General features: G+C 35.3%; 1 long non-coding RNA gene and 2 pseudogenes across 3 annotated transcripts; 1 reads left to right on the top strand and 2 right to left on the bottom strand.

The window, feature by feature from the left end:
• Window positions 1-2111: 2111 nt before the first annotated feature.
• Window positions 2112-3786, bottom strand: LOC117161959 (glutathione S-transferase-like; annotated as a pseudogene).
• A 13573-nt stretch (window positions 3787-17359) lies between these two features.
• Window positions 17360-18950, bottom strand: LOC143302445 (glutathione S-transferase-like; annotated as a pseudogene).
• A 1540-nt stretch (window positions 18951-20490) lies between these two features.
• Window positions 20491-23757, top strand: LOC143302449 (uncharacterized). Of its 3 annotated transcripts, XR_013057972.1 has the most exons (3): window positions 20491-20611; window positions 21960-22648; window positions 22943-23757. It is a non-coding gene; the product is annotated as an uncharacterized LOC143302449 (long non-coding RNA). The 3 variants fall into 3 exon arrangements; XR_013057970.1 differs by lacking the exon at window positions 20491-20611 and having other exon boundaries at window positions 20618-22648; XR_013057971.1 differs by lacking the exon at window positions 20491-20611 and having other exon boundaries at window positions 20618-22531.
• Window positions 23758-24311: the final 554 nt, after the last annotated feature.

Below are 24311 nucleotides of genomic sequence, written 5' to 3' on the forward strand. Positions count from 1 at the left end.
AGGTTTCATTTCGTTTCATCGCGTTCATAAAAAGTGAATTTGTATGAACACATCGTGCAATTTAGTAATTAGGACCGTTGATCTCGCTGCAACATAGATGGATAGAAAAAAGCCATTTAAAATGATACAACGTCGGGAAGACAATTATGAAAATTATAAATGGAACACAAGATAAAATTGTTTAAGATTAATTCTTCTTTTTTTTTTTTTTAATCGCGAGTGTTTGCAAACGAAGTTTCAATCTGTTTACAATGATAGCAATGAGAGGAGGATGTCTATGAAAGTTGTAAATGCGATATTGAATAACATTTCTGCGAGTGGGTTTGTTTTTTGTTACAAATGTTTTTTAAACGAATCTGCAATCTGTTGGAAACAACGGAACAGTAACGGGACGACTGATAGGGAAATAAAAAAGATCGCGTTTTATTTGAACAGACAAATCTTTGAAATCTATTCGAAAGTCTATTTGAAATGGTACGAGCTCGAAAAGAACGGTGAATACTATAGAAGAGGGATTAATTAAAATTCTTATTAATCTGTACGCTTTGTATATTAAATACCTTGATCGATGCCAAGATAACAAATTATTATACAAAACAGTGAAGTATCCACGTCTGACATTAATATTGAGTATTACCATTACTGTAATTTAATTTTTAACCGATCCTGAAAATTCCTTAGAACGTAAAAAGTATAAAATGTTACTGTGCATTTCAAGATTAAATGCACTGTAATTTAGAAACAGTTATGAAGCGGAAACAAATAATTTATTCAGAATAAGAATTCTACGTAATCATGTTAAAAAAGAAACGTACTTATAACGCGTTTAAACTCCAAATATGTAAAGACAATAAGGGAAAAAAATTAAACGAAGAATCGTATTTTTTGTAAATTCACACAAGATTTTATCTAAAAAAAAATTAAGATTTTTTGAAGAACGTACAAGACGGAACACGAACAATAAAAAAAGGGATGTTAAATACAAAAAATAGATTGAAATTTAGATTATGAAATATAAAAAAAATGATATTGCATAATTTACAATTATTTTCGATAGCTTACGTCAGTATGTTGGAGTGTAAACTATAAAATATTCAAAAACTGATACCATTCAGACATAATTTAGAAAAACAATAAATTGCGGAAACCGATAGTTAAAACTCGATACGATCGATACTCCAAAGCTCTAATCCTAATAATTACTCAGCAATAATAACCGATAATTCATGTTGATTAATGTTTGAACTCCTTTTTTTTTTTCTGTATGTGTATACAAATTTTGTACAGTTTGATAAAGCGAAATTAAATTATCATCCTTTTGTACTACTTCAAACATTGAGATTTGTCATCTTCAAGGTCGATCACACATAGTTTCAGATTGCGGAGTTGCAAGGGTAATTAATTTTGCAATCGGTTTTCCTTTGATATAGATGTGAATACAAATAGCCATTGATTGACAATATACCGAAGCAATTCTAGTTTAATTTGAAGTCATCGATCCTTTGATATTTTTGGAAGAATAGTAAAAGTACAGAGAAAACAAGAAAAAATGGCGTTAACTAAAAGATAGCTCCAATGTATCTCATAAATATTATCTATATATCATTTGTAAGATGTAAGTGACCAAGATATCGAATTATACAAAAATTGTATGTAATGATTAATACTTGAACGTTACTTACATTTATGTACATGAAAATTTGATCTTTTATTAACTAAGTTATTGATCGACAAAATGACTTCCTACATAATTCTCCGCCTGAACTGAAATGCATATTTTTTTTTACGCAAGCCTTATGTGTAGCTAGCAACGAGCAAACAGATTAATTACTTTACACACGGTCGTATCTTGTTTGCTGTAGGCGAGTTCTCTCGTGTAATCAACGAAGTGCTCAACTTTAAAGCGATAACAGGAGAACATTACTGTGTCGATAAAAATCATGCTTTTTTCAAAGAAATATGTAACTCGTATTTTTTTTAAAGCAACCCTCATAACGTATTGAATAAAATAATCATACATTTTTTTTTGTTCAACATTTGTAAAATACGATATTATCAAGATCACCAAGGAGGTAATCTTCAATTCTTAATGAATATAATAAAAAACATAATTAATGATTGTTTGATGGTTTTATTATTATCTCTATAATACAAAAGCACAACATCGTGTCAACAGTTTATATAGTTCGTATGTTTCTGTAGGAATACACAAATAATAGTTCTCTATCACAACGTAATCTAAAGGGAAAACCCTAACTAAATGACAAAAATATCGGTAATAACTGGAACTAATGAATGTTAAAAGCAATCAGTATATTCCATACAAACTTCCATCAATACGATTCGTTCTTCATTCTCTCAACACACTAAGACCGCAATCTTTAAACGCTTATAAAACCATAAGCAATCGTGAAGTTTAGAATTCGCTAACTGGGCGTCTCTCAATCCAGTTTTTGATCTTGGGCAGAAGGAGGACCTTTTTCTCCAGCAGCTTCAGATTCTCGTAATTCTCGATCAGATCAGACTTGTACATAAAGTTCAAATAATCGAGCAGAGCAACGAATGTTAAATCAGCCCAAGAGAGAGTACCATCGTAGAAGTAGCCGTCATTTTCCTTCACTTGCTGGTCCAAACGTTCTAAAATGAACGGCAGCGTCTCTTCAGCAGCCTTGCGTTTTGCAGCTTTGACCTTCTCGTCCTCCTCATAGTGGAAGGCGGCAATTTCTGAAAATTTGTTTTCAGTTAAATACTATTCGCTAATGTTATACTAATTTGAATACAGTGTTGTGCGAAATTTAAATGATACTGAAGATAGAATTACAATCCTTTTTAATCCTTTGTCTTGTATTGTTGACATACGTGTATCGTTCGATTAAATCAAATATTAAATCGGATTTCAACTAATAAATACCTGAGCAGATATGTACTATCTGTTATCAAGATTCTCATAAGATTTATGCAAAACAGCACTGGATACTCACTATGACGAATATCATGAATAGTATCAACAGTGGCATCAATATGAAGATTTGCCCAGTCAGTCTTTCCAGCTAAGTCATATTGTTTGGCTAAGTAACGGCAAATAGCTGTAGACTGAGCAACCTTCCTTCTATCAGCTACGAGCATAGGAAGCAGGCCATAAGGAGTCACTAAAAACATACAACTAATAGAATCAAAGATTCTATCGAACAAACAGATTATGATGCTTCTTAAATATCTAGCTTCCTGTTATCTCTTTTGGAAAGATATAATTTAATTTATTGATAATTTATCAGCAAACAAAGGGCATTGTCTCCTTAACAATACCTATTGTTCTCCCACATATCTTAAAGAGCAATGGAGAGTAAACAATAATCTCTGTTATACTCTGCATAATTGTGTTCTACTTTATTTAGCTACTTTAGTTAAATTAGGAAAGATGAGATTTAAGAAACAGAACTTCTTTAAATTTTAAGCTTACAGGGCTTTATTTCTGGCCAGACGTCCTTTTTGATACGTTCAACTTCAAATGGAATACTAGCATAGCTGAAGAAGAACGGATTGGTTCTGCCAATGCCGTAACTGGGAAGTAAGTCAATTTATAGAGCGGCATCTTCCTGGAAGTATAATATATACAAAGTAAAAACAAAGAATCATTGATGACAAGAATTATATTATTACAAATTATGAAGTATAAGACAATTTAAGTAAAAAGCATCAACTACTAACTACTCGCATAGCTATTTGTATCTTTATATTTTAATATAGCTTAGATATAAAAAGAATATTATTTTTGGATGTAATAATGTATAAACTTGCGCCAAATATTATAACAAAATATTGCACTTTCTATTTAAGTAGGATAGACATATTACCGTCATTTATCTTTTTTCTATAGCAATGAAATTGTTTATAAAAAAGTTTATAAGAAAACTATCAATTAATGCAAACAACGCATATCAAAATATTAATTACATTCGCGCGATTCGTTATCTCTAGTATTAATTTAACCATATGGTTCTATACACCCAAGACCCTCTGACAGTAATTTAGTACCATTACTAGTCGTATGTACAATGTATGTTTGTATACAACTTTCGTAACTACAAAACATTCAGCAGTGATTACATATTCCTCCAAACATAAGAAACATTTTCTAATTGCATACTTAAATTTATCGATCAATTATGAACATATGACAACATTTATTTCTTTCAACTACTAATTTTCAAATCCTCTGCTGTTCCGTTAATTGAACGACGCGCCGACTTTTCGTACAAGTATCTTGTATCTTATCTGTATTATTTAGCTATCAATAAAGAAGAAACATTTTCTAATTGTATATTTAAATTTATCGATCAATTATGAACATGTAATAACATTTATTTCTTTCAACTACTAATTTTTAAATCATCTGCTGTTCGGTTAATTGAAGGATGTCGGCTTTCTGTAGAAGTATTTCATATTTATTATTTAATTATGAATAAGGAAAAAACATACAAAATATAGTTTTTAAACGGTTTATTATTTATAATGAGACACTTTGACTCAGGATATATATACTATATATATACTATTTACTTACAATTTTTTTTTTAAGACTTCAAAGTCGAAACAAGCACAGGAAATTTCCAAGCCGGTTAACAGAAACTTGAATGAGACAAAAATAACCTTTAGATCTCTATATGTTCTTCTTCCCCCCTGTTGCTTCCACGTAACTCTTATCCTATTGGTGGAGCTGTGCTGATATGTGAAATTATGACTACATAAAAACATCCGGAAAGACTCATTGAATGATTTTATAGTTTAAGGTTAATAAATTTCCATAAATTAAAGTTGAAAATTTATGAGAACATGTTTTCTGTAACAAAACTTAGTAAAAACAAACTAGTAAGGTTTATAGATTCTTTAATGATTATGTATGTATTCATAAACTAGTTCGATAAACATCGTTCGATAAAACGTCGAACAACACACAACATTGAAGCGCGAAATTTCAAATTCAATGAAAGATAAATAACAAATATTGCGAACAAATGATATTAAATTTACAATAATCTCATGTAAGAAAAAATAAAAGGGATAAAAGTAGTACAGAAGATAGAAAAATCTATAAAACTGGTGGCTGGGAAATAGAAAATATATAAATTTATGTTATTAGAGTTTAGTACTTCTGTCGATCAATGTGTTACGACCGTTCGCGGAGAGACGCAGTCGCAGTAGCGAGAGGCGTAAATTCTCGCTACGATTCGGTGAATCGACGCCGCGAAGTAGTCGTTCCCCTGTTTCGGTTAAGATAAGAGGTGGTTAAATGAATATGACACAGCATAGTAAGTTATATTTCACCGTTTATTCCAACAACTTATAACGAAGGCAGTTACGCTGGTGCGTATGTACGAGATTTTTTTTTTATTTATTTGTTGAAATTACAATCAATTCTCGCGTTGAGAATATGTACGAGATGAATGAGTGACTGATCTGTGGGTGTGTCCTACCCGGTGGAAGGATATTGACCGTTCGAAGGATGTGAAATCAGAACTGTCTTGGGAGACGATGCTGTCTCGGAGGAAAGCTAAGGATGGGTGTGTCTAGCGCACGGGACCATCGGATTTGTTGGTGACGATTTTAGTTAGGAGAGTGAAGGAAGTGGCTTCGTTGTTAATTGGTTAACGAAGGGTCTTAACCGCCCTCGAGAGAAAGTGGTTAGTGGGAGGAAAGTTGCAGCATACGTGAGAAAAACTAATTTTCCCTTGTCCAGTCGGGGTAGACAATAGTCTTTAGAAATTCTTCGGAAACAGACGTTTGTTTGGTTTGAAGGACCTTTTCTAGGAAATCTATGAGATTTATGGAAGGTACTTGAAACTATGGAGGATACGCTGCGAGTATCCGGTGACATCTGGTTGCCATATTGCTCGCGGTGCGACGTAACAAAATGGAATAGAAAGATTATACCACAGACGAAATTATACTTTATACTTTATTATACTTTATACTTTATAATTACATTACATCAATTGACATCTTTGGCATTACAACGATTCGATACACATTTTAACTAAATATTTTGCAATGAAACACGTATTATTAAACAACATAATCATACTAAATTAATTTAATGTGACTATTTATTATTATTATATAATAACACAGTGATGAAAGAAATAAACTGGTCAAGTAATCTAAGGAACGATAATACGTATCTATGTCAGTGACAGTGAGAAAAATTCAGATATCTGTACTTAAGTGATTACACTTATAAGTATCATTATATATTATATAAATATGATATTTCGAATGGTATCATTTATCACTCATTAAACAAGAGTGTCATATCCAGAGAAATGATTTTACATATCTTAATCTTTGCTTTGATTACGATAGTAATAATTTCTATCAAACTTGATGGAGGAAGATACATGAATAATTATCTAAAAGCTGAAAATCTTGGCAAATTCATTTGTACATAAACTAACAGGAATGAATTTTAAAGATACACTCTGCTCTCAACAATTAAAGCTGTCTTGTCGCAACAAAGTTTCAATCATTTTTTATGGACAACATGGCCCAGTTTGCACAAAGACTAAAAATTTTAACATTAAATTTGGATAAAAATTCTTACGGTAGAAGGAATGATATATCATTCATTTTCGCCAATAATCTGGTCGAATTTAGTCAAGTAAAATGGTATTGTTTCGTTCAAAAGTTGATTCTTCCTCGCTTTCTTCTTTTCAGGATTCTCCTCCATGCGATAGTAGCAGATAGCTGAAACCAACCGTTACGTTCATTTGTATTTTTCCCCCCAAACGAAGAGAAAATAAGTTGTGAAAGAAGGAGTAGCCTCTCATAGTTCCTACAATTTCTTCATTCTCTTTGCTTTCTTCAATATTGCCTCAACAAGTTCCTGTGGTTCACGATACTTGAAATATATACAATGTTACCAGCGTGGAAATTGTCTTGGAAACTTGGAAAATCTTTCAAGAGGAACAACATTGCTAACTGAGATTCGAGAAAGGAAAGGTAAGTAAATCCTTGCTTCTACTTAGAGCTTTTTTATTTACTTCTGACGAGTAAAGTACTGTTATTAAAATTTGATTAAAAGTACCAAGAATGTCGAGATATAAACAACCATTTGTGGAAAGGTCAGGAGAAGCAGAATTATCGAATAAACGTTATATAACTCTTAGTGATTAAGTAAGAGAAGAGAAACGAGAAAAAAGTCTTTTATCTAGGTCTTAATAAAGTATACTATATTTATCTCCATATCAAGAATAACAACAAGATATAAACAGTCTTCTAGAAATTGAGTAAATATTACATAATTACATCTTGAGCAATATTTTGCGTCTTAGCTTTTGCTTAAACATTATGATAATCTTAAATATCTGTAAATTCTTCACAGACTCTTTGCATCTTCTATACAGGTATCTCATGATCATGTGATAACACACAGGAAGAAAAAATAGAGGAAAAAACAGCGTAAAAAGAAGTTGCGTAGGAGTATCGTCGCACTACATCATTCGACAATTGATGCACGTCATGGCGATCGTCACGGTTTAAAGCAGGCCATCAAAAACACGTTTGTTATCGTACGGAAAAATCTGCGACGTTCCAGCTGTTCAGGTGCATCGAATTGTGAATCATCGGCGGTACGAAGCAAGGCGAGGGGCGTAAATAGAGAAAGAAGAGAAGAGAAGGATTCGCATAAATGATAAAATATAATCGTTCGTTCCTCGTCGATGGCGGATGGATGGCTTTAATCGTGGACGATATCGATACGATTATATTTTATACATTTGAAACAAATATAAAAGACAAGCAAAAACCAGAGATACGATCGTTATGATATTATTCAATCGGTAGCCTATTTACCTCGTTTTTTGTTCACCTTCTCTGTCTAGTAATAATTTTTCGATTCGACTGGCGTGACGTTACGTTGGCGGTGTAAAAACACGATTTTAAACACCTGCGGATAGTTGCATGAGTTCCGAGCGATTCCATTCCCTTCGATTTATATTTATGCGATCAACGCGCGGATCGTTAACGCATTATGCAGACAGCAGATGTTACGTAATCACACATATCGTAATTGGAAATTAGTAACGTTATCGCGTAGCAGGATCTTCCTGTCTTTGATCATTGAGTAACACTTCGTTGTCCTCGCTCCTTCCGCGGATAACCAGCGTTTATCATATAGAGACAGGGATTTGCAAAGAATAAAAGTTGTAGAACGTTGAAAGGCGTTGAGAGAAACGTGATGTTATCCCGTTATTCGTTAACGCAACGCAGTTAAAAAAAATCCCGTAGGAAGATTACGATAATAGATAATCTGAGTCGAGTGTTTGTCGGGGGATCTAAAAGATTCTTTCGAGTTGAGCGTCTGAGATTGCAGAGAAGAAAATTTGGAAGCCATCGAATTCGTGATGTCGATAGAAATCTTCAGTTGGAATCGTTGTATCATAACGTAGTCTGCTTATTGTCGATAAGAATTTACTAAACTAAAAGTGACTACTAAAAGTTTCTATCCTCTAAATTCTATCTACGATTCTATAATCTAAAAACTGACTTTTGCAAACAAACTGTAACATTCGCTTAACGGAAAGACATACGTATCTTGTTTGTACTCGTCTTTTCACAATGAATTCTTGAACGTCTGTCTGTGTGGTGAGACAAATGCAAAGTGATCTCATCAGTCCTCAGTTCGCTGTGGAGTGCCGAAGCGTGCAGACGTGTCTCTAGTGCCCAGCGTAGTCCGAAAACAACACGTGTCGCCCAACCGTCGAAAGTGAACACATCTAAGTGTCCCTGACCCTTTAGGGAGAAGATAATCCCACGCACCTAAGCCCAACCCGAATACTAGCCTCACAGCCTCACGACTAGTTGTTCATTCCGAATTAACTAGCTCGATGATGGCCCAACAACCGCGACCAGGCTCCCCGGAGCAGACTCGCAGCTACCCCGTGCTACCCCCCGCGTGGCAGAAGTGTAGCAGAACTCTCCGCACTAACGACGCTAATACTACAAAGAAAAGGAAAATAGAAACAGCAACGCAAATAAACACACACAACAGATTCGCCGTATTGGAATCCTCAAACGACGCCATGGAAATCGTAGAACCGCCACCAAACCAACACTCACAGAGAATCCCCCCTCCCCCACCAATATTTGTGGACGACGTCATTGACATACAGACAATGACCAGGTCCCTAGAGAGAGATATCAGCAAGGAGGAATATAACCTTAAGATAAGCAACAATAGAGTAAAAATACTGCCGACAAACCCAGAAGCTTACAGAAAACTCACCAAGACACTCAGGACCCCGAACGCCAACTTCCACACCTACCAACTCAAACAGGAAAGGCCTTTCCGGGTGGTCCTACGAAACATACACCACTCAGCAGACATAGACGAACTCAAATACGAACTCTCAAAACTCGGCCACGAAGTCATCAACGTAAGTAATATAAGGCATAGAGTCTCGAAAGACCCGTTATCCTTATTTTTCATAGATATAAAACAAAAGCCAAACAATAAGGAAATCTACAATATCAGTCGCCTAATGAACGCAATAGTAAAATTCGAACCACTGCTTGTGAAAAAAGAAATAGTGCAATGCAAAAGGTGCCAAAGGTACTGTCATACGCAGAAATACCGCAACCATACTTTCCGATGCGTTAAATGCGCAGGCACTCACTCCGCTGACCAGTGCGCCAAATCACCGGAAACTCCAGCGAAATGCATCCACTGCCAAGGGGACCACCCCGCCAACTACAAAGGCTGCCCAGCATATAAAACACTATACACGAACAGGTACCCTAAGCTCAGAGCAAAAGAGGTATCCAACCAAACACCCAGCCCGCCGAAATTCACGACTACCCCAACCCCCTCAACCAACCAAACACCCAGTCCTACCAAATTCATCTCCACCTCAACCTCCTATGAACAAGCAGTACAAGGCATCCAAAATAACCCGAACAGCCAAAGGAACCTTCCCCAAAACAGTGTCCCCAACCCACCTAACACAGACAACTCCTCAAGGCTTGAGAAGCTAATAGAGAAACAATCAGAGCAAATAAATCACTTGCTATCGCTACTAACACTCATCGTGGAAAAATTAGCACTCCCCGACTCAAAATAAAACCAAGGCGCATAGCACTCTGGAACGCCAACGGTCTAGCGCAACACAAACTTGAACTAGAACTCTTCTTAAAACACCAGCAAATCGACGTAATGCTCGTATCGGAAACCCACTTCACCGACAAGAGCTACCTGAAAATAAATGGTTACAAATTCTACCATACCCAACACTCCAGCGGAAAGGCCCACGGTGGCACCGGAATAATAATCAAAGCAAGTATTAAGCACTACGAACTTCCATCATTCCAGAAAGACTACCTACAAGCAACAAACGTAGCAATAGAAGACTGTCATGGCTCAATCACCACCTCAGCAGTATACTGCCCTCCCAGACACTCCATCGCCAAAAAAGACTTTGATAACTTCCTGGACACCCTGGGCAATAGATTCATAGTTGGAGGAGATTATAACGCTAAGCACATCCAATGGGGCAGCAGACTGGTTACAGCAACAGGCAAAAACCTCTTAAACAGCATAATAAACAACAACCTCAACTACCTCACCACATACGAACCCACATACTGGCCCACTGACACCAACAAAATACCCGACCTTCTCGACTTTTTCATAACTAAAAATATCCCATCAAGACACGTCCAGATCAACTCCTCGGCTGATCTCTCCTCTGATCATTCTCCCGTGATAGCAACAGTCAGCTCAACAATCATCGAGAATACACCTAACGGCTCCATTCACAACCAACACACCAACTGGCAGCTCTTCAGAGAAGTCTTTACACACTCAACCTCAGCCTTCACCCCACTAAAAACAAAGGAAGATATCGAAGCAGCCACGGAATACTTAAACACGAGCATAATAAACGCAATCCGCCTCTCCACACCGACAAAGCCGTCTAACAGCAAACAAGAATATCCCCAATACATACTAAAAAAAAATAGCAGAAAAACATAGACTAAGAAGAGTATGGCAGACCCATAGAACACCGGAGGACAAACGCAAACTTAACAACGCAACTAGGAAGCTATCCAGAACCTTAAAAATCTATAAAAACGACTGCTTCCACAAATACCTCGCCAGCTTGTCCCCCACAGCCGACGCCAACTACTCACTATGGAAGGCCTCCAGGAAACTCACACGCCCCCCACAAATAATCCCACCTATCCGCCGTCCGCAAGGTGGATGGGCGCGAAGCCCTACAGAAAAAGCCGACCTGTTCGCTAAACACTTGTCAAAAGTATTCAAACCCCATTCCCCCAAAGCCGCCGCGGACGTTACCGAATACCTGCACACCCCCTTCCAAATGTCCCCTCCTATCGAACCCTTTTCCTCTGCAGAGACTATAGAAACAATCAGTCGCCTAAACCCCAAGAAAGCAGCAGGACACGACCTAATAAGCAATAAAGCAATCAAGGAACTTCCCACAAAAGGGATAGCACTCATCACATCGATTTTTAATGCTATCCTTCGCCTGGAACACTATCCTAAGGCCTGGAAAATCTCATTGATTACCCTCATCCCTAAACCCGGTAAACCGATATACGAAACCTGCTCCTATCGCCCAATCAGTCTTTTACCTACACTGTCCAAACTATTCGAGAAGATGCTCACGAACCGACTCCTTCCAATCCTAGAGAACTTGAAAACACTCCCAGGTCACCAATTCGGCTTCCGAAAACATCATTCTACAGTAGAGCAAATCCACCGCTTAACTCATACGATCAGCCAAACACTTGAAAAGAAAAAATATTGCTCAGCGGTTTTCCTAGACATCCAACAGGCATTCGACAAAGTATGGCATGAAGGGCTACTATACAAGATTAAAAAGATCCTACCTCACCCCTACTACTCCATCCTAAAATCTTACCTAACCAATAGGCAATTCATGGTTAAATGCCTAGACGCCACTTCCGCAACATTCCCAATAGAAGCCGGCATACCCCAAGGTAGTGTCCTCGGACCCCTACTGTACACCATCTACACTGCCGACCTACCCATATCAAACGATATAACAATAGCGACATTTGCAGACGACACAGCGCTATTAGCTACCCACGCAGACCCGGTAATAGCCTCATCCACTCTCCAGCGAAGTCTCGACTCCATGGAAAAGTGGTTTCACAAATGGGGCTTCAAAGTCAACGAAAAGAAATCCTCACATGTAACCTTCACGCTCCGAAAACAAACCTGCCCCCAGGTCACCATCAACAATGCAACAATCCCTAGCAGGGACACAGTCCGATCCCTAGGCATGACCCTGGGCAGGAGACTAACGTGGAAGACACACATCTCAGATAAAACGAAGCAACTAAAGGACAAACTAAAAAAACTCTATTGGCTCACAGGCCGACGCTCCAAACTAAACATACAGAATAAAATTACCCTCTACAAGGCCGTAATAAAACCTGTCTGGACCTACGGAATCCAACTATGGGGAACAGCAAGTAACTCCAACATCGAAATACTCCAACGCTTTCAATCGAAAACGCTAAGATCCCTAATTGACGCACCTTGGTATGTAACCAATGAAACAATACACCGCGACCTCAAGATAGCCACCGTCAAAGAGGAAATAGCAAAATATAGCGACAGATATAGCAAAAGAATCAACAAACACCGAAACCTCCTAATCACTGGACTACTCGATACGATGGACCAGATTCGCAGGCTGAAGAGGCACTACCCGCTAGACCTAAACGTTAGATTCATTTAATTATCCAAATTAAGCATTTGCACTTACTTATAATACTTATAAATTATACCTATCTATAATAAGTATTAACTTATTGTAAATAAACAGCCATGTCACTGCGCCACGCCAGAAAAATTACTGAAAATTCTCAACGCGAGAATTGATTGTAGTTTCAACAAATAAATAAAAAAAAAAAAAATCTCATCAGTTACTCACCTTGCTTCAAATCTCCAAGAGTATCGACGAGCACGTCGCATATCATCGCATCCCATTCGTTCTTTCCCATTAGATCGTACTTCCTCGCCAAGTATCGCGCCACAGCGTTACTCTGCGCTACCGGTTTCCCGTCTATCTCCAGCACAGGCAGCTTTTTATAAGGCATTGCTAAGAACAAACATGGCTCATATGAACACTGTGTAGAGGGAAACGATCGATAGGAAATCACAACACAGCTTCCGAGGCCGTTGCGTTCTTGTGAATAGATGAATCGAAATCATTTCGGTTTTAATCAACATGGCCTAGTAAAGAAATACAGAAATGTCTTCTTTCTCCTTTTTTTCTTTTCTTACGATTACGATGGACAGGGTATCGCGTGTTTTTGACTGTTGGGAAGAACCTAAAGTTTTTAAAATCAAGGATAAAAGATAATACCAGACACGGAAAAAATATTAGAAAATGTACACGGTTCTTGTAATGAAAATTGAAATGCAAGGAATATAAATCGAATGTCTATTGCGAACGTAATTTTGTGTTTTACACCGACAGGATTGATTTACAGACTTACGTTGATTTTTTGTTTCTCTATTTGCAAGCGACATATAAGATTATATGCTGAAGACTATGCTGCGTAAAACTTTTATTATACCATTTACGATAGAAATGTCGCAACAGAAGATCGAATTTTATGTCTGCTTTGTTCTTTCGACTTTTTAGCTATGTTCTTGTTCATTTCCGAACTGATTTCAATTTTTTATCCTTTTTTTCCGACAAGTCCTAAAAAGTTTTTAAATTAACGAGAAACGTAGAAGTATTTTTGTATTCCTATTTTAAGTCACCTATTTACGGTTTTCTCAAAATATTCGAAATGCTTCGATTCATTGAAAACAATAAAGATTGCAACACAAAAATTCGAGAATCGTAAGTGAATTAAGTTGGTATTCGATAAACACGATATTACGGAAGCAAAACTTAATGAAAAGTTCGACTTTATTCCGTATGAAATTTTACTTTAAGTAAGTTTAGCCTGCACGTGAAACGAAAGTTTTATATATAGAAAAGTTTGAGTAAATGGTAGATACCTGAGAGTTGAACGATGAAAGTAAAAATCGATTCTTCACGCTTACAATCCTTGTATTCAGGCCAGAGTTCTTCGGGGATCCTCTCGTCGGTATACTCGATGCCAGTATATGCAAATATGTACCGTATATGTTCGGCACGACCACGGGCATTGAAGTAGATTAGTTTGTAGGTAGGTTCGTCGCTCATTTTCCTTGCTCTGTCAACTTATCGAGAAAAATGTTACAATTAACTCGTGTAATTAACAGACTGTGTGCGTGTTTGTGTGTAGAGAGAACAATTTATTTATAGATGGAATAATTCGTATAATACGCAAAATAAATCATTTAGAAGGCTGGAATATGTGTTTTTGAAACAATTAATTATGTCGAAAAATATTTCAAACGAGATATAATTATGAAAAAAATAATAATTAAATGTATGTAAATGTAATAATTAAATGTAATTAGTTGTGAAGAAAATAATAATAAAAAATAAATAAATGTAAAAAAAGAATTAAATGTAATTAGTTTCTTTATACGCACGCGATATTATTGGCGATATATGAAGGTCAACTTTATTTTTTTAAATAGATATATTTATACGTATATTTATAGATATAAATACATATATTATATAGATATAATAGTATATATAATATATATAATAATATATATGTCGAGTCTGAATCTCCGAGTCCGAGCTCGAGGCGCCCTCCCGGGGAGGGCTCGCGGGAGGTAGCGGTTCTGCGTTGAAGTTCTCCATCGTCCGGTCGCGCGTGGGGTACCTTTATTGTCGATAGTTACACTAGTGACGAGGGCCTCAGGCTTGATAACGAATCCGCGGCCAACGGGAGGACTATCATATAAAAAGCAACAGGATACACGAAATAATATAATTCTGACTAGGACAACATAAACGCAAGAAGTGTTGATATTGAAAAAAATATTTAATTTTGTATATAAATATTTTCATATTTAAAAAAGTTTCCGGAAGCAGGAAGATTTGCAAACAAATAATATCATAAACCGAATGTTTCATGATCCTTTTCTAATTAGAGTGTGTGACAGCATGTGAGAACGTTTCTTAAAAATATGACTTATTGCAATTACTTAATCGCAATTATAAACGATTAAGACCTTCTCACAACGAGGCAATCTATCCAAAGTATAAAACTCGTTATACTTGATGAGAAAACAAATCTCTACTTAGGTTTCATTTCGTTTCATCGCGTTCATAAAAAGTGAATTTGTATGAACACATCGTGCAATTTAGTAATTAGGACCGTTGATCTCGCTGCAACATAGATGGATAGAAAAAAGCCATTTAAAATGATACAACGTCGGGAAGACAATTATGAAAATTATAAATGGAACACAAGATAAAATTGTTTAAGATTAATTCTTCTTTTTTTTTTTTTTAATCGCGAGTGTTTGCAAACGAAGTTTCAATCTGTTTACAATGATAGCAATGAGAGGAGGATGTCTATGAAAGTTGTAAATGCGATATTGAATAACATTTCTGCGAGTGGGTTTGTTTTTCGTTACAAATGTTTTTTAAACGAATCTGCAATCTGTTGGAAACAACGGAACAGTAACGGGACGACTGATAGGGAAATAAAAAAGATCGCGTTTTATTTGAACAGACAAATCTTTGAAATCTATTCGAAAGTCTATTTGAAATGGTACGAGCTCGAAAAGAACGGTGAATACTATAGAAGAGGGATTAATTAAAATTCTTATTAATCTGTACGCTTTGTATATTAAATACCTTGATCGATGCCAAGATAACAAATTATTATACAAAACAGTGAAGTATCCACGTCTGACATTAATATTGAGTATTACCATTACTGTAATTTAATTTTTAACCGATCCTGAAAATTCCTTAGAACGTAAAAAGTATAAAATGTTATTGTGCATTTCAAGATTAAATGCACTGTAATTTAGAAACAGTTATGAAGCGGAAACAAATAATTTATTCAGAATAAGAATTCTACGTAATCATGTTAAAAAAGAAACGTACTTATAACGCGTTTAAACTCCAAATATGTAAAGACAATAAGGGAAAAAAATTAAACGAAGAATCGTATTTTTTGTAAATTCACACAAGATTTTATCTAAAAAAAAATTAAGATTTTTTGAAGAACGTACAAGACGGAACACGAACAATAAAAAAAGGGATGTTAAATACAAAAAATAGATTGAAATTTAGATTATGAAATATAAAAAAAATGATATTGCATAATTTACAATTATTTTCGATAGCTTACGTCAGTATGTTGGAGTGTAAACTATAAAATATTCAAAAACTGATACCATTCAGACATAATTTAGAAAAACAATAAATTGCGGAAACCGATAGTTAAAACTCGATACGATCGATACTCCAAAGCTCTAATCCTAATAATTACTCAGCAATAATAACCGATAATTCATGTTGATTAATGTTTGAACTCCGTTTTTTTTTCTGTATGTGTATACAAATTTTGTACAGTTTGATAAAGCGAAATTAAATTATCATCCTTTTGTACTACTTCAAACATTGAGATTTGTCATCTTCAAGGTCGATCACACATAGTTTCAGATTGCGGAGTTGCAAGGGTAATTAATTTTGCAATCGGTTTTCCTTTGATATAGATGTGAATACAAATAGCCATTGATTGACAATATACCGAAGCAATTCTAGTTTAATTTGAAGTCATCGATCCTTTGATATTTTTGGAAGAATAGTAAAAGTACAGAGAAAACAAGAAAAAATGGCGTTAACTAAAAGATAGCTCCAATGTATCTCATAAATATTATCTATATATCATTTGTAAGATGTAAATGACCAAGATATCGAATTATACAAAAATTGTATGTAATGATTAATACTTGAACGTTACTTACATTTATGTACATGAAAATTTGATCTTTTATTAACTAAGTTATTGATCGACAAAATGACTTCCTACATAATTCTTCGCCTGAACTGAAATGCATATTTTTTTTTACGCAAGCCTTATGTGTAGCTAGCAACGAGCAAACAGATTAATTACTTTACACACGGTCGTATCTTGTTTGCTGTAGGCGAGTTCTCTCGTGTAATCAACGAAGTGCTCAACTTTAAAGCGATAACAGAAGAACATTATTGTATCGATAAAAATCATGCTTTTTTCAAAGAAATATGTAACTCGTATTTTTTTTAAAGCAACCCTCATAACGTATTGAATAAAATAATCATACATTTTTTTTTGTTCAACATTTGTAAAATACGATATTATCAAGATCACCAAGGAGGTAATCTTCAATTCTTAATGAATATAATAAAAAACATAATTAATGATTGTTTGATGGTTTTATTATTATCTCTATAATACAAAAGCACAACATCGTGTCAACAGTTTATATAGTTCGTATGTTTCTGTAGGAATACACAAATAATAGTTCTCTATCACAACGTAATCTAAAGGGAAAACCCTAACTAAATGACAAAAATATCGGTAATAACTGGAACTAATGAATGTTAAAAGCAATCAGTATATTCCATACAAACTTCCATCAATACGATTCGTTCTTCATTCTCTCAACACACTAAGACCGCAATCTTTAAACGCTTATAAAACCATAAGCAATCGTGAAGTTTAGAATTCGCTAACTGGGCGTCTCTCAATCCAGTTTTTGATCTTGGGCAGAAGGAGGACCTTTTTCTCCAGCAGCTTCAGATTCTCGTAATTCTCGATCAGATCAGACTTGTACATAAAGTTCAAATAATCGAGCAGAGCAACGAATGTTAAATCAGCCCAAGAGAGAGTACCATCGTAGAAGTAGCCGTCATTTTCCTTCACTTGCTGGTCCAAACGTTCTAAAATGAACGGCAGCGTCTCTTCAGCAGCCTTGCGTTTTGCAGCTTTGACCTTCTCGTCCTCCTCATAGTGGAAGGCGGCAATTTCTGAAAATTTGTTTTCAGTTAAATACTATTCGCTAATGTTATACTAATTTGAATACAGTGTTGTGCGAAATTTAAATGATACTGAAGATAGAATTACAATCCTTTTTAATCCTTTGTCTTGTATTGTTGACATACGTGTATCGTTCGATTAAATCAAATATTAAATCGGATTTCAACTAATAAATACCTGAGCAGATATGTACTATCTGTTATCAAGATTCTCATAAGATTTATGCAAAACAGCACTGGATACTCACTATGACGAATATCATGAATAGTATCAACAGTGGCATCAATATGAAGATTTGCCCAGTCAGTCTTTCCAGCTAAGTCATATTGTTTGGCTAAGTAACGGCAAATAGCTGTAGACTGAGCAACCTTCCTTCTATCAGCTACGAGCATAGGAAGCAGGCCATAAGGAGTCACTAAAAACATACAACTAATAGAATCAAAGATTCTATCGAACAAACAGATTATGATGCTTCTTAAATATCTAGCTTCCTGTTATCTCTTTTGGAAAGATATAATTTAATTTATTGATAATTTATCAGCAAACAAAGGGCATTGTCTCCTTAACAATACCTATTGTTCTCCCACATATCTTATAGAGCAATGGAGAGTAAACAATAATCTCTGTTATACTCTGCATAATTGTGTTCTACTTTATTTAGCTACTTTAGTTAAATTAGGAAAGATGAGATTTAAGAAACAGAACTTCTTTAAATTTTAAGCTTACAGGGCTTTATTTCTGGCCAGACGTCCTTTTTGATACGTTCAACTTCAAATGGAATACTAGCATAGCTGAAGAAGAACGGATTGGTTCTGCCAATGCCGTAACTGGAAAGTAAGTCAATTTATAGAGCGGCATCTTCCTGGAAGTATAATATATACAAAGTAAAAACAAAGAATCATTGATGACAAGAATTATATTATTACAAATTATGAAGTATAAGACAATTTAAGTAAAAAGCATCAACTACTAACTACTCGCATAGCTATTTGTATCTTTATATTTTAATATAGCTTAGATATAAAAAGAATATTATTTTTGGATGTAATAATGTATAAACTTGCGCCAAATATTATAACAAAATATTGCACTTTCTATTTAAGTAGGATAGACATATTACCGTCATTTATCTTTTTTCTATAGCAATGAAATTGTTTATAAAAAAGTTTATAAGAAAACTATCAATTAATGCAAACAACGCATATCAAAATATTAATTACATTCGCGCGATTCGTTATCTCTAGTATTAATTTAACCATATGGTTCTATACACCCAAGACCCTCTGACAGTAATTTAGTACCATTACTAGTCGTATGTACAATGTATGTTTGTATACAACTTTCGTAACTACAAAACATTCAGCAGTGATTACATATTCCTCCAAACATAAGAAACATTTTCTAATTGCATACTTAAATTTATCGATCAATTATGAACATATGACAACATTTATTTCTTTCAACTACTAATTTTCAAATCCTCTGCTGTTCCGTTAATTGAACGACGCGCCGACTTTTCGTACAAGTATCTTGTATCTTATCTGTATTATTTAGCTATCAATAAAGAAGAAACATTTTCTAATTGTATATTTAAATTTATCGATCAATTATGAACATGTAATAACATTTATTTCTTTCAACTACTAATTTTTAAATCATCTGCTGTTCGGTTAATTGAAGGATGTCGGCTTTCTGTAGAAGTATTTCATATTTATTATTTAATTATGAATAAGGAAAAAACATACAAAATATAGTTTTTAAACGGTTTATTATTTATAAAGAGAAACTTTGACTCAGGATATATATACTATATATATACTATTTACTTACAATTTTTTTTTTAAGACTTCAAAGTCGAAACAAGCACAGGAAATTTCCAAGCCGGTTAACAGAAACTTGAATGAGACAAAAATAACCTTTAGATCTCTATATGTTCTTCTTCCCCCCTGTTGCTTCCACGTAACTCTTATCCTATTGGTGGAGCTGTGCTGATATGTGAAATTATGACTACATAAAAACATCCGGAAAGACTCATTGAATGATTTTATAGTTTAAGGTTAATAAATTTCCATAAATTAAAGTTGAAAATTTATGAGAGCATGTTTTCTGTAACAAAACTTAGTAAAAACAAACTAGTAAGGTTTATAGATTCTTTAATGATTATGTATGTATTCATAAACTAGTTCGATAAACATCGTTCGATAAAACGTCGAACAACACACAACATTGAAGCGCGAAATTTCAAATTCAATGAAAGATAAATAACAAATATTGCGAACAAATGATATTAAATTTACAATAATCTCATGTAAGAAAAATAAAAGGGATAAAAGTAGTACAGAAGATAGAAAAATCTATAAAACTGGTGGCTGGGAAATAGAAAATATATAAATTTATGTTATTAGAGTTTAGTACTTCTGTCGATCAATGTGTTACGACCGTTCGCGGAGAGACGCAGTCGCAGTAGCGAGAGGCGTAAATTCTCGCTACGATTCGGTGAATCGACGCCGCGAAGTAGTCGTTCCCCTGTTTCGGTTAAGATAAGAGGTGGTTAAATGAATATGACACAGTATAGTAAGTTATATTTCACCGTTTATTCCAACAACTTATAACGAAGGCAGTTACGCTGGTGCGTATGTACGAGATTTTTTTTTGTATTTATTTGTTGAAATTACAATCAATTCTCGCGTTGAGAATATGTACGAGATGAATGAGTGACTGATCTGTGGGTGTGTCCTACCCGGTGGAAGGATATTGACTATTCGAAGGATGTGAAATCAGAACTGTCTTGGGAGACGATGCTGTCTCGGAGGAAAGCTAAGGATGGGTGTGTCTAGCGCACGGGACCATCGGATTTGTTGGTGACGATTTTAGTTAGGAGAGTGAAGGAAGTGGCTTCGTTGTTAATTGGTTAACGAAGGGTCTTAACCGCCCTCGAGAGAAAGTGATTAGTGGGAGGAAAGTTGCAGCATACGTGAGAAAAACTAATTTTCCCTTGTCCAGTCGGGGTAGACAATAGTCTTTAGAAATTCTTCGGAAACAGACGTTTGTTTGGTTTGAAGGACCTTTTCTAGGAAATCTATGAGATTTATGGAAGGTACTTGAAACTATGGAGGATACGCTGCGAGTATCCGGTGACATCTGGTTGCCATATTGCTCGCGGTGCGACGTAACAAAATGGAATAGAAAGATTATACCACAGACGAAATTATACTTTATACTTTATTATACTTTATACTTTATTATTACATTACATCAATTGACATCTTTGGCATTACAACGATTCGATACACATTTTAACTAAATATTTTGCAATGAAACACGTATTATTAAACAACATAATCATACTAAATTAATTTAATGTGACTATTTATTATTATTATATAATAACACAGTGATGAAAGAAATAAACTGGTCAAGTAATCTAAGGAACGATAATACGTATCTATGTCAGTGACAGTGAGAAAAATTCAGATATCTGTACTTAAGTGATTACACTTATAAGTATCATTATATATTATATAAATATGATATTTCGAATGGTATCATTTATCACTCATTAAACAAGAGTGTCATATCCAGAGAAATGATTTTACATATCTTAATCTTTGCTTTGATTACGATAGTAATAATTTCTATCAAACTTGATGGAGGAAGATACATGAATAATTATCTAAAAGCTGAAAATCTTGGCAAATTCATTTGTACATAAACTAACAGGAATGAATTTTAAAGATACACTCTGCTCTCAACAATTAAAGCTGTCTTGTCGCAACAAAGTTTCAATCATTTTTTATGGACAACATGGCCCAGTTTGCACAAAGACTAAAAATTTTAACATTAAATTTGGATAAAAATTCTTACGGTAGAAGGAATGATATATCATTCATTTTCGCCAATAATCTGGTCGAATTTAGTCAAGTAAAATGGTATTGTTTCGTTCAAAAGTTGATTCTTCCTCGCTTTCTTCTTTTCAGGATTCTCCTCCATGCGATAGTAGCAGATAGCTGAAACCAACCGTTACGTTCATTTGTATTTTTCCCCCCAAACGAAGAGAAAATAAGTTGTGAAAGAAGGAGTAGCCTCTCATAGTTCCTACAATTTCTTCATTCTCTTTGCTTTCTTCAATATTGCCTCAACAAGTTCCTGTGGTTCACGATACTTGAAATATATACAATGTTACCAGCGTGGAAATTGTCTTGGAAACTTGGAAAATCTTTCAAGAGGAACAACATTGCTAACTGAGATTCGAGAAAGGAAAGGTAAGTAAATCCTTGCTTCTACTTAGAGCTTTTTTATTTACTTCTGACGAGTAAAGTACTGTTATTAAAATTTGATTAAAAGTACCAAGAATGTCGAGATATAAACAACCATTTGTGGAAAGGTCAGGAGAAGCAGAATTATCGAATAAACGTTATATAACTCTTAGTGATTAAGTAAGAGAAGAGAAACGAGAAAAAAGTCTTTTATCTAGGTCTTAATAAAGTATACTATATTTATCTCCATATCAAGAATAACAACAAGATATAAACAGTCTTCTAGAAATTGAGTAAATATTACATAATTACATCTTGAGCAATATTTTGCGTCTTAGCTTTTGCTTAAACATTATGATAATCTTAAATATCTGTAAATTCTTCACAGACTCTTTGCATCTTCTATACAGGTATGAGGCTGATGGAAGGAGAGTGAGAGAGTGCGTTTCGTAACGGGACTACCGGTGGACTCGTCAGTAAGGCTATGCCCGGTAGTCCCTGCCTTAGACGTAGAGGAGTCTCGCTAGGTGCGGTATTTCTATCAATCGCTCGTATATTCAACCCGCTAGCGAGTTAGACAGACAGACTCGTTGTCGTCGTAGCCCTCTAGTGTTGGCGGTTGGTACCCGCGGATCGCCCGGGAGGTGTTGCGCCGCGTTGATGCCTCGACCTGTCGGCGTCCTGTTGATACCGATCCGCCACAGGTATCTCATGATCATGTGATAACACACAGGAAGAAAAAATAGAGGAAAAAACAGCGTAAAAAGAAGTTGCGTAGGAGTATCGTCGCACTACATCATTCGACAATTGATGCACGTCATGGCGATCGTCACGGTTTAAAGCAGGCCATCAAAAACACGTTTGTCATCGTACGGAAAAATCTGCGACGTTCCAGCTGTTCAGGTGCATCGAATTGTGAATCATCGGCGGTACGAAGCAAGGCGAGGGGCGTAAATAGAGAAAGAAGAGAAGAGAAGGATTCGCATAAATGATAAAATATAATCGTTCGTTCCTCGTCGATGGCGGATGGATGGCTTTAATCGTGGACGATATCGATACGATTATATTTTATACATTTGAAACAAATATAAAAGACAAGCAAAAACCAGAGATACGATCGTTATGATATTATTCAATCGGTAGCCTATTTACCTCGTTTTTTGTTCACCTTCTCTGTCTAGTAATAATTTTTCGATTCGACTGGCGTGACGTTACGTTGGCGGTGTAAAAACACGATTTTAAACACCTGCGGATAGTTGCATGAGTTCCGAGCGATTCCATTCCCTTCGATTTATATTTATGCGATCAACGCGCGGATCGTTAACGCATTATGCAGACAGCAGATGTTACGTAATCACACATATCGTAATTGGAAATTAGTAACGTTATCGCGTAGCAGGATCTTCCTGTCTTTGATCATTGAGTAACACTTCGTTGTCCTCGCTCCTTCCGCGGATAACCAGCGTTTATCATATAGAGACAGGGATTTGCAAAGAATAAAAGTTGTAGAACGTTGAAAGGCGTTGAGAGAAACGTGATGTTATCCCGTTATTCGTTAACGCAACGCAGTTAAAAAAAATCCCGTAGGAAGATTACGATAATAGATAACCTGAGTCGAGTGTTTGTCGGGGGATCTAAAAGATTCTTTCGAGTTGAGCGTCTCAGATTGCAGAGAAGAAAATTTGGAAGCCATCGAATTCGTGATGTCGATAGAAATCTTCAGTTGGAATCGTTGTATCATAACGTAGTCTGCTTATTGTCGATAAGAATTTACTAAACTAAAAGTGACTACTAAAAGTTTCTATCCTCTAAATTCTATCTACGATTCTATAATCTAAAAACTGACTTTTGCAAACAAACTGTAACATTCGCTTAACGGAAAGACATACGTATCTTGTTTGTACTCGTCTTTTCACAATGAATTCTTGAACATCTGTCTCTGTGGTGAGACAAATGCAAAGTCATCTCATCAGTTACTCACCTTGCTTCAAATCTCCAAGAGTATCGACGAGCACGTCGCATATCATCGCATCCCATTCGTTCTTTCCCATTAGATCGTACTTCCTCGCCAAG

The sequence above is a fragment of the Bombus vancouverensis genome, chromosome 3 (assembly GCF_051014615.1).
Source record: "Bombus vancouverensis nearcticus chromosome 3, iyBomVanc1_principal, whole genome shotgun sequence".
NCBI classification, from domain to species: Eukaryota; Metazoa; Arthropoda; class Insecta; order Hymenoptera; family Apidae; genus Bombus; species Bombus vancouverensis.